Source organism: Anabrus simplex, chromosome 1 (genome assembly GCF_040414725.1).
Source record: "Anabrus simplex isolate iqAnaSimp1 chromosome 1, ASM4041472v1, whole genome shotgun sequence".
Taxonomy (NCBI): domain Eukaryota; kingdom Metazoa; phylum Arthropoda; class Insecta; order Orthoptera; family Tettigoniidae; genus Anabrus; species Anabrus simplex.
The window spans coordinates 327,627,289-327,642,306 of record NC_090265.1 but is presented as its reverse complement, the minus strand read 5'-3'; the positions used below and the strand labels follow the sequence as shown (position 1 = coordinate 327,642,306).

General features: G+C 43.1%; 1 protein-coding gene across 1 annotated transcript in view; it reads right to left on the bottom strand.

Moving 5' to 3' along the window:
• The window catches only part of cno (adherens junction formation factor afadin), a 1,322,290-nt gene that overhangs the window by 682,075 nt on the left and 625,197 nt on the right, over nucleotides 1–15,018 (bottom strand). The gene's annotated exons all lie outside the window — the stretch shown is intronic.

The window sequence follows — 15,018 nt, the reverse complement described above, 5'->3', positions numbered from 1 at the left end:
CTTTCAAGAAACCGAGTTTCAGTTAATACAATACTGATAAAGAAAGAAGAAAAACAAAGAAATTCCACTGATGCTCTAGATACGTGTGTTTGATAATACTTTTTTGAATATCTCAATTATTCTTTGTGTACAACATCCCTGTTAATTTCCTATGAAAGACAGTTTTATTATATTGTATATGAAACCAGTGCTAACAATGTTAAAGTCTCACTCATGTATATGGCCTATCTAATGTAAACGTGGAATTTGTCAGTTCCTGGCACTTGGAGAACATTTACTGTACTGGTTGGTGTTGTGATCAGTTATAGTTTTCTAACATTTGCTGTTTGTGTTGTTGACAGTGTATATACTGTAGTTTCCTAATATTGCTTGTATCAATGGACATACTTATTGCTGTCATCAAGCGTTAATGTTCGAGTTTATAACAATTAGAGCCCCTTGTTATAGTTATCACAGGTGTTGGGAACATGAACATATGGAACAGCCATTCCAATGCGATCGCAGTCTTAGCATTGTTACAACATTTTATACAGACCAAATACTTCAGAAACGCTGCTTGATTCATACTGTACTTGATCTCCTATTATTATTCTAATGTACTAGTCAAGTGGCTTTTCTGAGGTGAGGTTAGAATATCAACAAAGTTACCGTATCTCTAACTTGTGGCTAAAACAGATTCGCTCACAGTTGACCTCATACAGAAAACAAGGCGCTGAGGGTTCCAATGACGTCACCGACGGCCAAGCGTGGTGGAGAGACCTACGCGTGATCCCTACCTCTTACTCTACCTATCTTGATTGTCGGCAGCCCTGAAGATTTTCTCCATGGTTTCCCATTTCCATACCAGCCAACTGTTGGGGGTGTACCTTGATTAAGACTATGATCGCTTCATTCCAAAACCTAGCCATTCCATATCCCATCGTCGCCATAAAATCTATCTGTGTCGGTGCGACGTAAAGCAAATTGAAAAAAAAGAGTAAAGAAATCGCCGTTTCTTGCTTTACTTTTAGGAGTGCTATGTTTTTTTAAATTTAGGAACAACATTCTAAAAAGCCATTAGTAAAATTTCAAACACGGCTGTATCGGGGTCAGAGTCCAAAATTTCGACGTATTATACACTGATCAGCGAGATCATTATGACCACCCACCTACTATCGATATAAACCCGTCCAGGCGATAGCAGCGTCACCTGACGAGGAATGACTGTTAGTCAGACACACGCACGGTGCATGTAGTATCAGTGAGCGTGCTGTTCGTGTGTAGAATGGGGAATATGCGCGATCTATCTGAGTTTGACCGAGAGAAGATTGTGATGGCCCGGAGGCTTGGCACGAGCATTTCGGAAACTGCACGACTAGTCGGGTGTTTGAGGCGTGCAGTGGTGAGTGTCTTGAACAAGTGGCGAAACCAAGGTGAAAACACGTGCAAAGTCGAGGGATAAGGCGACCACCCCTCATTACAGATGACGGACGTCGTAGGCTGGGTAGACTGGTAAAACAGGACAGGCGGCGAACTGTGGCGGAACTAACATGTCTGAACACACAGTGCACCGAACACTCCTAAGGATGAACCTCCGCAGCCGACGGCCCATGCATGTGCCAATGTTAACACCACGACATCGGCAACTACGACTGAAATGGGCACGTGACCATCGTCACTTGACGGTGCATGGCTGAGCGTTGCATGGTCTGACAAATCCCGATACCTTCTTCATTATGCCAATGGGAGGATGTTAAACCGTCATTTTCCAAGGGAACAGCTCCTTGCCTGCGGGACGGAAACAAGCTGGCGGCGGCTCAATTATGCTCTGCGGCAGACGTCATCGCGTACTTGCTCTAGCGAGCCGGTGTTACTTGCTCCGCACGGGACGGCTGTCAGTCACCTGACAAGAGAGCATCGGACAGGCAGGTTGCCTACCGTGGCGGTAGTGTACTTGCCGCTCGGAAATGTTACCATATGAACAACAGCAATGAAATACATACCGGAACATAAATATCTCTGAGGAATTATCAAACACTATAATATAAACAGAGTTGAGTAGGGTAATATGAAATGTACGTACATCCTCAAATGTGTTGTTTTTATGTTTTTCTAGTAACGCTATGCTTTCCTGGCCTTCATATTTATCATATTTGTTGGAATAATACACTGACTGACAGAGCAAATGCAACACCAAGAAGGAGTGGTCAGAACTTTATGCCAATTGCAGGGTAGACTGACGTCACTGAGGTATGCTCATGATGTGAAATGCGCCGCTGTGCTGCGCACGTAGCGAACGATAAATGGGACACGGCGTTGGCGAATGGCCCACTTCGTACCGTGATTTCTCAGCCGACAGTCATTGTAGAACGTGTTGTCGTGTGCCACAGGACACGTGTATAGCTAAGAATGCCAGGCCGCCGTCAACGGAGGCATTTCCAGCAGACAGACGACTTTACGAGGGGTATGGTGATCGGGCTGAGAAGAGCAGGTTGGTCGCTTTGTCAAATCGCAGTCGATACCCATAGGGATGTGTCCACGGTGCAGCGCCTGTGGCGAAGATGGTTGGCGCAGGGACATGTGGCACGTGCGAGGGGTCCAGGCGCAGCCCGAGTGACGTCAGCACGCGAGGATCGGCGCATCCGCCGCCAAGCGGTGGCAGCCCCGCACGCCACGTCAACCGCCATTCTTCAGCATGTGCAAGACACCCTGGCGGTTCCAATATCGACCAGAACAATTTCCCGTCGATTGGTTGAAGGAGGCCTGCACTCCCGGCGCGGCGTCCGCTCAGAAGACTACCATTGACTCCACAGCATAGACGTGCACGCCTGGCATGGTGCCGGGCTAGAGCGACTTGGATGAGGGAATGGCGGAACGTCGTGTTCTCCGATGAGTCACGCTTCTGTTCTGTCAGTGATAGTCACCGCAGACGAGTGTGGCGTCGGCGTGGAGAAAGGTCAAATCCGGCAGTAACTGTGGAGCGCCCTACCGCTAGACAACGCGGCATCATGGTTTGGGGCGCTATTGCGTATGATTCCACGTCACCTCTAGTGCGTATTCAAGGCACGTTAAATGCCCACCGCTACGTGCAGCATGTGCTGCGGCCGGTGGCAATCCCGTACCTTCAGGGGCTGCCCAATGCTCTGTTTCAGCAGGATAATGCCCGCCCACACACTGCTCGCATCTCCCAACAGGCTCTACGAGGTGTACAGATGCTTCCTTGGCCAGCGTACTCTCCGGATCTCTCACCAATCGAACACGTGTGGGATCTCATTGGACGCCGTTTGCAAACTCTGCCCCAGCCTCGTACGGACGACCAACTGCGGCAAATGGTTGACAGAGAATGGAGAACCATCCCTCAGGACACCATCCGCACTCTTATTGACTCTGTACCTCGACGTGTTTCTGCGTGCATCGCCGCTCGCGGTGGTCCTACATCCTACTGAGTCGATGCCGTGCGCATTGTGTAACCTGCATATCGGTTTGAAATAAACATCAATTATTCGTCCGTGCCGTCTCTGTTTTTTCCCCAACTTTCATCCCTTTCGAACCACTCCTTCTTTGTGTTGCATTTGCTCTGTCAGTCAGTGTATAAGGAACAACGGCGCTGCAGATTACATTTTTTAATGTGATTCAATATTTTATTACATATTAAACATTTTTTTGTGTTATTTTCTTCCCAAGAAGGTTTGAAACTTGTTAGCGTCTCTTCTATAGTTAATGCAACATTTACAGACTAGGCTTGAACGTTGTGTGGTGTGACGATAAAGGCGGGAACACACTACTGTCACCTCACATGAGTTCACGCGTATCGTGTCGCAAACTAACCTGTGCAGAAAGATGTGCTATACGTTTGCACCACTGACCGTCAGTGCGTACTACGTCATGCACTCCCCATACTTCTTCCCCTACTTGCTCGCTAAGCTGCTCTCTTTCCTCGAGAGCGGGGAGCAAACTGGCTCCGAAGGCATTTCACTCTCGATTGACGATGCCTCCTCTGGGAACATTCACGTGGGCATCCATGGGTCCAGTGGAACTCGTGCAAGGCACCATGAGGGCCGAGAAGTATCATGCACTGGTTGCAGGCCACGTACACCCCTTCATGAAGATCATATTTCCCAAACGGCAGTGGCATTTTTCAACAAGATAATGCTCCAGGTCACAAGGCCAGGAGTGTGATGGAGTGGTTCGAGGAACACAGTGGTGAGTTTCAATTGATGTGCTGGCCCCTCAACTCGCCATATCTTAACGCGATCGAACTCATCTGGGATGTGATTGAACATGGCGTCAGGGCTCATCGCCCCCTCCCCTAAATTTACGGGAATTAGGTAACTTGTGTATTTAGAGATGGTGCCAACTCCCTCCAACGACCTACCCAGACCCGTCGCCGCTGTTATCCGTGCCCAAGGTAGACATACCGGCTAATAGGTAGATGGTCATAATTAGGGAGCGGATTTTTATGTAATTACATATTTTTTGCGTAAGTTTTAACGCAAGTTACGAAGTTCATTATTCCTATTGTGCATCCCCAAGTGTAAAAACTGAATCTTATTTCACATAAAAACACATATTTTCACATTATTTTTATGTAAATACATATTTTAAGAAAATCTAAAATAAGCACATAAATCGGCAATATTTGTTGATCAATAAAATTTAAAATGCTTCTGTGTTATAAAACAATGCTTATATTTTCATTTTACGATAACGGTATTGTTTTAAGAGTGTATTTAACATAATGTATCTGGATGTTTCGGCTATTTATGGACTTCCCTCCATAAGTTCTAAAACTTGCTGGTCACTGGCTACGTCGTTACATTTAGATAGCGATTGATTTGCTGCACAAGATGTTTCCTTGCATGATGTCATTCCAACTCTTTATGAGTCAGCCCTCTCGGGTTTTGTTTATAGAATATCAGCGAAAGGCAATCACGGAGAGATAAGGTGACGTAATTCCGTTACGACATAGGAGACTCGGACGAATATTGCCCCACCATTAGGTAGTGGAATTCCATCACTCCTAAGAGTAAGGTTAGCTGTTCAGGTCCATATATCATTCCCGTGGTCGTGTGATTTTGTATGGATTTATAAGAAATATTTCCTTCAGTGTCCGCTGCTATTCTTTTTATTGAAACAGTGATTCACCGTAAATGCGTGTGTCGTAACCTGCAAAATAATGCCAAAAGAGAAGTCGAGTACAAGGTCGCGTCTTCAACAATATGTAGTGGAATTTAAAAGCATTTTCACTACCAATGGAAAAGTATTATTTTGCCAACCGTGTGGCAAAACAGTACGTGTAGATCAACGTTCTCAAGTAATCCAACATTTGTCTGGAAATAAGCATACTGCGGCTGCTTCGCGTGTGCGTTCGCGACAATTACTAATAGCTGAACCAGCTACTTCAAATGCAGGCCCATCTAAATATTCCCAGTATGATTTAGATGTGCGCAGAGCATTTGTTTGCGCCTACATTCCTCTTGGTAAAATAAATCGGGACTGAGAAATTTCCTAACAAAGTACACTAATTTTGAGCCTCCAGACGAATCCACATTAAGGAAAAACTATCTCCCAAAATGTTACGAAGAAACTTTACAGAGAATTCGGGCAGTATGTGATAGCGGAAAACTGTGGGTGAGCATTGACGAAACCACTGATTCAAGTGGCAGAAAAGTAGGAAATGTTATAGTTGGTGTGTTGAAGAATGACAAAACTGCTTGCGAACATTCTTATTTGCTAGCGTATAAAGAAATGCTTGCTGCAAACCATGTCACTGTAGCTAGGTTATTCAATGAAGCCATGCACTTACTTTGGCCAAAAGGTATACAATACGACCATGTATGCTTTTCTTTACTGACAGTGCAGCTTACATGAAAAAGGCAGCGGAAGGCCTTTCTGTGAGCTTTCCGAAAATGATACACGTAACTTGCGTTGTTCATGCCCTACACAGGTTATTTGAAACTGTGCGGGCTCAGTATCCTCAAGTGGATAAATTAGTGTCTAATGGCAAAAAAGTCTTCGTAAAAGCACCCTCAAGAATCGATCACTTTAAAGAGAAAAACCCGGATCTTGCGCTTCCTCCTCTGCCTATTGTTACGCGGTGGGGTACCTGGCTTAGCGCTGTGGTATACTATGCAGACAATTTCGAAAGTGTTGCATAGATAAAAACGACGCGTCGTCAGTTGAGATTCTTCAAGAGATACTAAAAGACAGCTCTTTGAAAAATGATTTGGCGTTTATATCTGCCAATCTAAGCTTCTTGTGTAAAACTATAGACATACTTGAAAAATCCACTAACCTGTTGTCCGAAACAGTGAAGGAAGTGCGCGCTGTTGAAAATAAATTAGATTCACTCCCGGCTTCGCAGGTACAGGGACTGTTGAAGGTCAAATATCAAAATTTTTTGAGGAAAAACAGAGGATTTCAAACAATGTGCCAAATTTCTACTGTATTAGAGAGTGCTCATGTTGGCGAAATTGATGGCGTTATTTTTGGTGACATTCCTCTCTTTAACTATGCTCGTCTGACTTCCTGTGATGTGGAGCGATTGTTTTCGCAGTATAAGGCGTTCTTTAGAGATAATCGGCATGCATTTGTGATGGACAATTTGGAGATGACCTTTGTTGTTCACTGCAATTCTGAGACTACTTCCAGCAACTAATATTCCAGCGTGTGATTGGCGAGTACCAACTGGTACTATTTTTTCAAAGATGGTAGGTTGCTTTTGCCATATTTAAACAAAACATTACCTTTAAAAAAATAACCGTTCATAATATCTACTCTGGCATATCAAAAATTAATATACCATACAGCACGTTTCCATACACAGACACTATTTTGCCTTAAGGAGCACGTTTGGTAGCACCATATTCTAATACAAAACATTATACTTATTTACTTCTTGAGCGCGAGTAGTTATAGAATATTTAAAGGAAAATAATTTCAATTTTTTATCACATATTTTAAAGTTTTTCAGTACATAAAAAATAAATATTTTTTACATTTTTAGCACATAAAAATCCGCTCCCTAGTCATAATATTCTGGCTGATCAGTGAACGTACTGCGAGATAGGAACTGTCGAAATAAAGTTTCTTGTCAGTACGGGCTTGAAATTTTGTAGCAGACATTTCATTTTTTAATTCTAAACAAACAAATTTACACATCTTCAATACCATGAGTTCCAACTTATTCGCCACCGCTAGGAAAGTAGATGTCCTCGCCTGGAATTTCCAGAAGTGCGGAACTCCCCTTACGATGGTCGGCCACCTTAACTTAGAAAAGCCCCCGAATAGCCTTTTGAACCTCACCATTGGTGGTTTTGGACTTTTCTGAATTGCGACAAGCCACTCTATCCCCTCGAATACATTTTCTAAATCTATTTATTATCCACGAATTGTTACATTTTGCGAAATAAAACTAGTTTTCCCACTACTTCGCACCAGTATTTCCTAAAAAAATTTCTATATGATTTTGTTTTGCCGTATAATTAGACTTCTCTGAGTCGAACGAAACGACACCTTACTCGACAATGTGCTACCACGTCGTAGTTCAGAGCTACGCTAATTGTTAGCGGCGTGATGATTTTAGTACTTCAGGATGACAGCACGATTGCATCACCCGATGACGTTATACCGAAGTCGGTTAAATTGATCTTTTCTCTTTATAATGAGATACTGAACAATGTCGTCGCACTGGTTGTCTAGAAACAATTTCTATTCGGAAACTTGCTTGATTTCTGTTAGGGCCGATGACCTTAGATGTTAGGCCCCTTTATACAACAAGCATCATCAGGTTTCTGTTACGCTCACCGGCCCAAGTACAGTTCCGAAACTGTAGACGCGCTGTACGACAAAAAATCTAGTTTTTCAAATTTTGCTAAATGCTCAATAATATAGGCTATACATGGGCCGAACTCAAGAAAATCCCTAAAGATATACTGAAGAATATTTTCTGAAATGTAGCCTACGTTCGCTAGTACAAGAATAGCTCCCGTCGTTCGAAAGAACTCCATAAATAAATGCACTAGACGAAACAGCACAGTACTGCCTCATATTTCCATTCTAGAACTTAAGTCGTCACATATTACCACTGCGTTCTACTTCTGCATGATTACAGAGCATCTGCTGCTAACTGAGCTAGGGATTAGGGGATTATACACACACTTGTCTCCAACTTGTTTCTGTGGGTTTATTTAAAACCCACCCAGTCGGGGCGAGGTAAAATCTGGACTTCGCAACAAAGCCAAAATTCGTGCAATATTTAAAAATAAAATATGTACTGCGTGAAGTGAATAATTTCAGTATGGCGGTGCTGTAGCATAATTCAAACACGTTATCGCTATATTACTCGTTGGCTGAATGGTCAGCGTACTGACCTTCAGTTCAGAGGGTCCCGGGTTCGATTCCTGGCCAGGCCGGAGATTTTAACCTTAATTGATTAATTCCAATGGCTCGGTGCCTGGGTGTGTGTGGCGTATTCAGCATTAGAAATCATCCTAGGTAGGGCCCTCATCTTCACAGACAAGCAGGTCGCCTAATAGGCCGTCTACGAGAAAAAGACCCGCACCAGGCCTCCCGGAGGCTATTATCCTAAACGCTAAAGGTCTGATGAAACGTTGCCTCCTGACCGACGGCTGCCTTCTTTGGAGGCTAGGTATGAATACCACTTCGTCACCCGGACTGATCCCACTACCACTGATATTAGTTTACTAATTTGGGTCCGTGAAATTTTCGGATCAGATACCTCCATAATTCTCCTCAAGACGTACTAGAACCCTAAACTATACCAGCAAAGCCGTATTCCTACTAATACTGCAATGTTTTCATTCCTCCCCGAACGGTAGGCGGGTCTCTTAGACCAGGAGATTTATAGTGGAGAATGAGGTGGTGAAGGTGACAGGGTTGGCGGCTGTGGCCTCTATCAGGAAATGTTCTGGGATTCCCCTTAGTGCAGGAGAATGGAAAACCACAGAAAACCATTCTCCAGACAGCCGACGATGGGGACCAGCCTCCCTCCGTCTCCCGAATGCAGAGGCGTAGAGCCACGGTATAGTCGTGGCCACTGCTCCTCTGCTCGGTTGGTCGATCGGAATGCAGAGTAGTACAGCCACGGACTAGCCTTGGCCACCTCGTTTCTATGCTAACCGACAAACCATCTCCCTACAGACCATGAACACCCTTGGAGGACAGAAGGCAGTGGCGGCTCGTTTAGGAGGCGCTAAAGCGCGCGCCACCCACGGGGTTCCATTAAATTCGGGAATTATAATCTTAAATGTTAACAAGGGAAATATTTTACTATAAGATTATTATCAAGGGCGCGAGTTGTACTGTACTGCGGCCCGATGCGCTGCTGGCCCTGCGCAGGAGGGCGCTCTTTCATAGCGGACCAAACAACCAAACACTCCGAGTCTCGCTTGACTGGCCTTGAGGGAGCCAATCAGAGGCACAGTAGAAATGTGCTGTTCTAACGGAGATTCGGGCGCGTTTCTGCCGCGGCCTATCATTGCAGCCAACCTACCCGAAACATTGATTTCTATTTCATAGGGGTCAGTTTGTGCCATTTCTCTCCTAAAACTAGTAACTATTTTACTGAGGCACTTACCCGAGTAAAACTTGCCGGTATATATTTAAAATAGTCTTGTAATTTTTAGGATTATTAACTAACGAAATGAGTAACGACTGTCACTACTGTCTCCCCGCACTTGACTCATATTGGCCATACTCACTGGAGAGCGCAATGTTCAGCTTTGTGTTGATGAATGGTCTCGTGAGGTGACTGTGACAAGGTGAAATTAGGAGAAAGGTTGTGATTTATATGTAGGCGTAGTGTTATGTTTGCAATGCTTCACATTTCTCTGGCTTAGTTGAGCATCAAACCCGGGACCTCCTGTAAAGCAACCAAAAACGGTAACCGCTGGATCGGAACGTGATCAGAGGATAAAGGTATGTACTATCTTGTACTAAATTGCATGAATAATAATAATAATAATAATAATAATAATAATAATAATAATAATAATAATTGCATATGCACTGCACCGTATAGTGTTCAAAGTGTGTATCTTGATAAAATGGTTTGAAGAACTTGAAACTAGGGCGCGCCCCCCAATGCTGATATCCACGAGCCGCCAATGACAGAAGGGGAAGGCTTTCTCTATCCGTAACCTCAGCATTCAGTGGGAAGGGGTGGTTAGGTGTATGCCCGGCAACTCTTAGTCCCCATGAATTAACCTGGTTCCCATTTTTGGTGTGCACTGAGTGAACTGTGTGCCTCTATAGAAGTGAAAATCCCGTTTCTTAATTTTGCGACTTCCTTACTGGGAACTGAACCCTCGTTCTTACGAGTAAACCGAGCATGCTGTTACTGCCTCGGCTAGTCAGAGACCCTTCAACTGTAACTTAGTAATCACCAATCACAAACTCGTCGTAAAGGCGAGATACGGGTCAGACACTTTCAGCATTAACAGAGAGACTAGAGCGGTGATTGTACGATTGTAAAAATAAATAAATAAAATCTAGAAGTAAAGAATATTACAAGCTAGTTAAAACCACGGAAGGGGGAGGGGGAGAGGAAAGGAGAAAAGAGATGGGGCGGGGTGGAGAGCGCTAGGAGTTGGTCACATAACATGAATGAATTTCATTAGCGCCAGTGGACAACCAATTTAACTGTGTTTACTGTCGCTTTAACGTCCTCCATCAACAATCCCTTACAATCTCTCTATACAAGAGCTCAGCACATTCATGCACAGAACGTTCAGCTAATAAAGAAAGATGTATTCAGGAATGAATAGTCAAATAAGCGCTTGGTCTACGCCACGCTCTATTTGGTTTAAAGGTTAGTGTAACTTATGTTCAAGAAGTCTTAGGTTCGAACCTATCATGACACTGATTTATTTGGAGATAACTAATGATCTTTGTGCCTGATGATTCTTGATGTTTTAATAAAAAGGGCAATCCAGACATTAATGACATTTAAGACGAGTATACGTTTCGAATTATTTCAGTAACACAATTTCGGAGCAGAGCATGGGAAGAGGAACTGAGGAGAGGAAAAATACACTTTGTTTGGGAACACTGATTCTCTGCCCAAGACAGCACCACAGCAAGAAGTTACAAAGACATTACAAATACCATACATACATACATACATACATACATACATACATACATACATACATACATACATACATACATACATACATACATACATACATACATACATACATACATACATACATACATACATCTTCATTATACACTATTGCGCCTTTCAGTGTATTCACTGTACATCATTGCACTTCTCCCCATGTGCTCGGTGGTTCGCGATGTCAACAGAAAGATTTCCTTTTACGTTGAGATGATTTTCAAAAATATTCCTTCCACCGGTCCAGTGATTCTTTGGGATCTATTACGAGTGTACCTGTTTTACCCACAACACTATTCATTTCCTCTTTCCCTCCCTTTCTAACATTCTTCATTACTGTCCAGAAAGGTTTCCCTACCATTTATCAACCCTTTCCAGGTCGCTACTGAAATCTTCCCATGGCTACTTCTTGGATTCAACAATTATTTATTTCGCTCTCTTTCATCCTTGTTTTGAGCCATTTCTGATACGCCTTCCTTTTACATTTACAAGCTGCTCTGACTTCAATCAGTCCACCAAGATGTCAGCTTTCTTCCAGCTTTCCACACAGTTGTTCTTATGCACTCCCTTGCCGTTTCTCTTACATCATCCCTTTATGCCACCCATTGTCATTCTATATCCTGAATCTGCTGATTATTTTTGCAAGTTGTCATTAATCTATTGGTGTACTACTTTAATTTCCTTGTCCTGGAGATTCTCTACCCTTCCAGTATTTGTGTGCAGACACATTTCACTTTCTCCATCCTACGCCTAGATTACAGAATTGATAGTAGTCTGTATCAACGAAAATTCCCCGAATTTCTAATAGATTTTCTGAATTCAAAGTCGGTCATGATATTTTATAGTCGATTATGGATCTGGTGGTCCTACGCTCCCGTACGTAGCAGTGAATAGGCTTATGCTTGAAGAATGTATTCATAAATGCTAATCCTACACTAGCACACAAGTCCAGCAAACGCTTCCCATCCCTTAGCCATTATCTTTCCAATAGTTACCCATCACCTTCTCATATCTTTCAGTTCTATTTCCTACTCTTGCGTTGAAATCGCCCGTTAGCATTATCCTATCTTTGCTGTTGACCCTGACTACTTGTCAAATTCATCGTTATCTGCAACCTCACATGGTGAATAGACTTAAGACAATTCTCACCCTAATTCCTCCAAATGATAAACCTACCCACACCATTCGCTCATGTTGCGTACGGTAGTATTTCTTATAAACAGTCCCCCTCTATACCCTACCCTTCCCTTTTCATTACCTGTTAAGAACACTTCATAATCTCCCATCGTTTCCTCGTCATACCCCCCTTCCGGCTCTCGACCGACGCGGAAACCTGCGAAAAGCTGCGATGACGAATTCGTACGAACACGCACGAACACCTGCGAACTGCGAACTATCCAGATTAGTTTGGATTTTTCGGCCGAAGAGGTGCGTTTTATCATCAGTGCTGAAAAGCTGATACTTCTGGTACAAGATAGGAAGTATTTGTGGGACCAGCGAGACTCTAATTACCACATGCGGGATATGCAGAAGTCGTTATTCAGTGAGATGGCGAGAGAAATGGGTAAGGCAGGTAAAATTAATTGTATATACAGTAGTTTATTTATTTTATGACACTTTACTTGATTCTTATATCTGAAGATTCTTTACAACACAAGTTCAAAGTGTAAAAACTCTTAGCAAAAATTATATTTCCCGTCCGATCACTTCATACCCACGTCTGATTATTTGTTGTATATGTTCTAAAAGTGTCTTGTATAATAAAGCACTGCCTCCAGTGTTCGAATTATAGACAATAAAGATGAAGTTTCTCGTTTCAGATCAATGTTATCATTCTGTGACTTGACAACTAAACTCCAAACATACTCCCAAGTGCTGTCTGTGACTGCTCGAACCAAGCTTTATCGCACTGATGAGAGTGAATCATTTCCGCTATTTCTGTTACCTCTCACTGTTACAAAACACTCCGGGATAAGAGAAGATTTCCTTTGCCTAGTTGGGAAGTAGGTAATGAATGTTAAAATTGGAAAAAATAAGTAGAAGAGGAGAAATTCTTCAGCTTCTCATATCAAAATGAACATTGCTTACCTCAAAGTTACAGCTAGATGTTTTTCAGGTGAATCAGTTTCTCGAAAGTTCCTGTACTTCTTTAACAAATATTGTACTTTTTGTAATATCGAAATGTTTCACATGTCATGCGAACAAAAGTACTGTCTTTCGTCCTTTTTCAGACCAGCCCATATATGTGAAAATTCACCAAATATTTGCCTTTTCGATAACAACATTTACCCACTCCCGTCTCCTTTTCTGAGCTCTTCTTTTCGCGAGCAGAAGTGTATCTAATGCATAGAGATCACACAAATCTGCAGGAGACGCCATTATCTCACACATACGCCTCCTAAATAACTCGACCGAATACGCAGCCAAAGGACGATAGCGTTCGCACGATTCCGAACAGACTTCGCACAGATTCGTCCGAACTCGCAGTTCGCAGGTTTCCACTGAGAAGCCTTACCCAAATGCCTTTAAATCTTAACACATGCAGACGCATCCTCTTTGCTGACTCGGCCACTTCTACTTCTTTCTTTCTTTCTTTCTTTCTTTCTTTCTTTCTTTCTTTCTTTCTTCCTTCCTTCCTTCCTTCCTTCCGTAAGCCCCATTAATACTGATAGCCCCACCGAATTCCATTTCGTTCGCCAAGTTGTTTCAAAGTAGTCCCTCGCCTGTCAAATGGGAGTGGGACTCCGTTATTCCCATAGGTCCGAGGCTTGCTTAAAATATTCTGAGCTCGGTTAATTTTGTGAAGCAGGATGCTACCCTATTTACACGTAGTCCCAGTAACAATCTCTCCTCTTACGGGTTAGGGAAAACCGGTGGACTGTATAGTCCAAGCCGCCTAAGCACAAGGATACCCATGACTGAGAATATGTCCAAGATACCCACTCCTACTCCATTACTGGTATTTCGACTCTCAGGTCCTCTTACTTGGCCACTCGGTCGGTGCCAAAGGTTGACGAACTAGGATGTGACTACAGTAACCCACACGAAGAACCGTATATACACTATATTTGTACTTCGTATGTTTAAATTTAAATTCACAAATCAAACATTTTATTAAAAATTTGCTTTACGTCTTATAGGTCTTATATGCCATATGGGCGACGATGGGACAGGAAAGGACTATGATCGGGAAAGATGCGACCGTGGCCTTAATTAAGATACAGCCACAGATTTTGCCTGCAGTGAAAATGGAAAACCACATTCAGCATTCGCTGTTGCATGTTTTTGTGATGGTTGGTAGTGTGAAGCGTTTTATCTACATTGAGATGTGTACTGAGACGAACACAAGCAGCCAGTCCCCGAGTTACAGGAATAAAACAATATACCCATCTCGATTGGTAATCGAACTCAGGAATAAAACAAACTTGGTTAATGTCCCCAACTCGACTGGTAATCAAATTCAGGATCTTATGAACCGAAAGCCACTACCTGACCACTGAGCTTAGAAGCCGGACACCGAGAAAATATAACAAGACAAAATAATATATACAAAAGAGCACATCAATTCGAGTAATAGTGTGTCCAGTAACAGAGGAGAGAGAAAACAGCCATGCACCAATAGGGACGAGGAAGGTTAAAGGCAACAGTGGCATGTTCCCCCTTGTGAGTTGACAGGACATTCCTGGCCGCACCACATTCCACCGACTATTGTCCGGCCCCGGACGTGAGTCAATTGCGCCGGAAACCGCTTGCCGTTTAATGCGATGTTCAAGCAGATAGCCGGCTACCGCACAGCATCCTCAACGTCGGTAACGACGTTCAAATTAATCAAAATAATTAAAACTCACGGCTCTATTTGGTTAAGTTTGTCAACATTGATGTTTGTTCTGTTTTCTCCT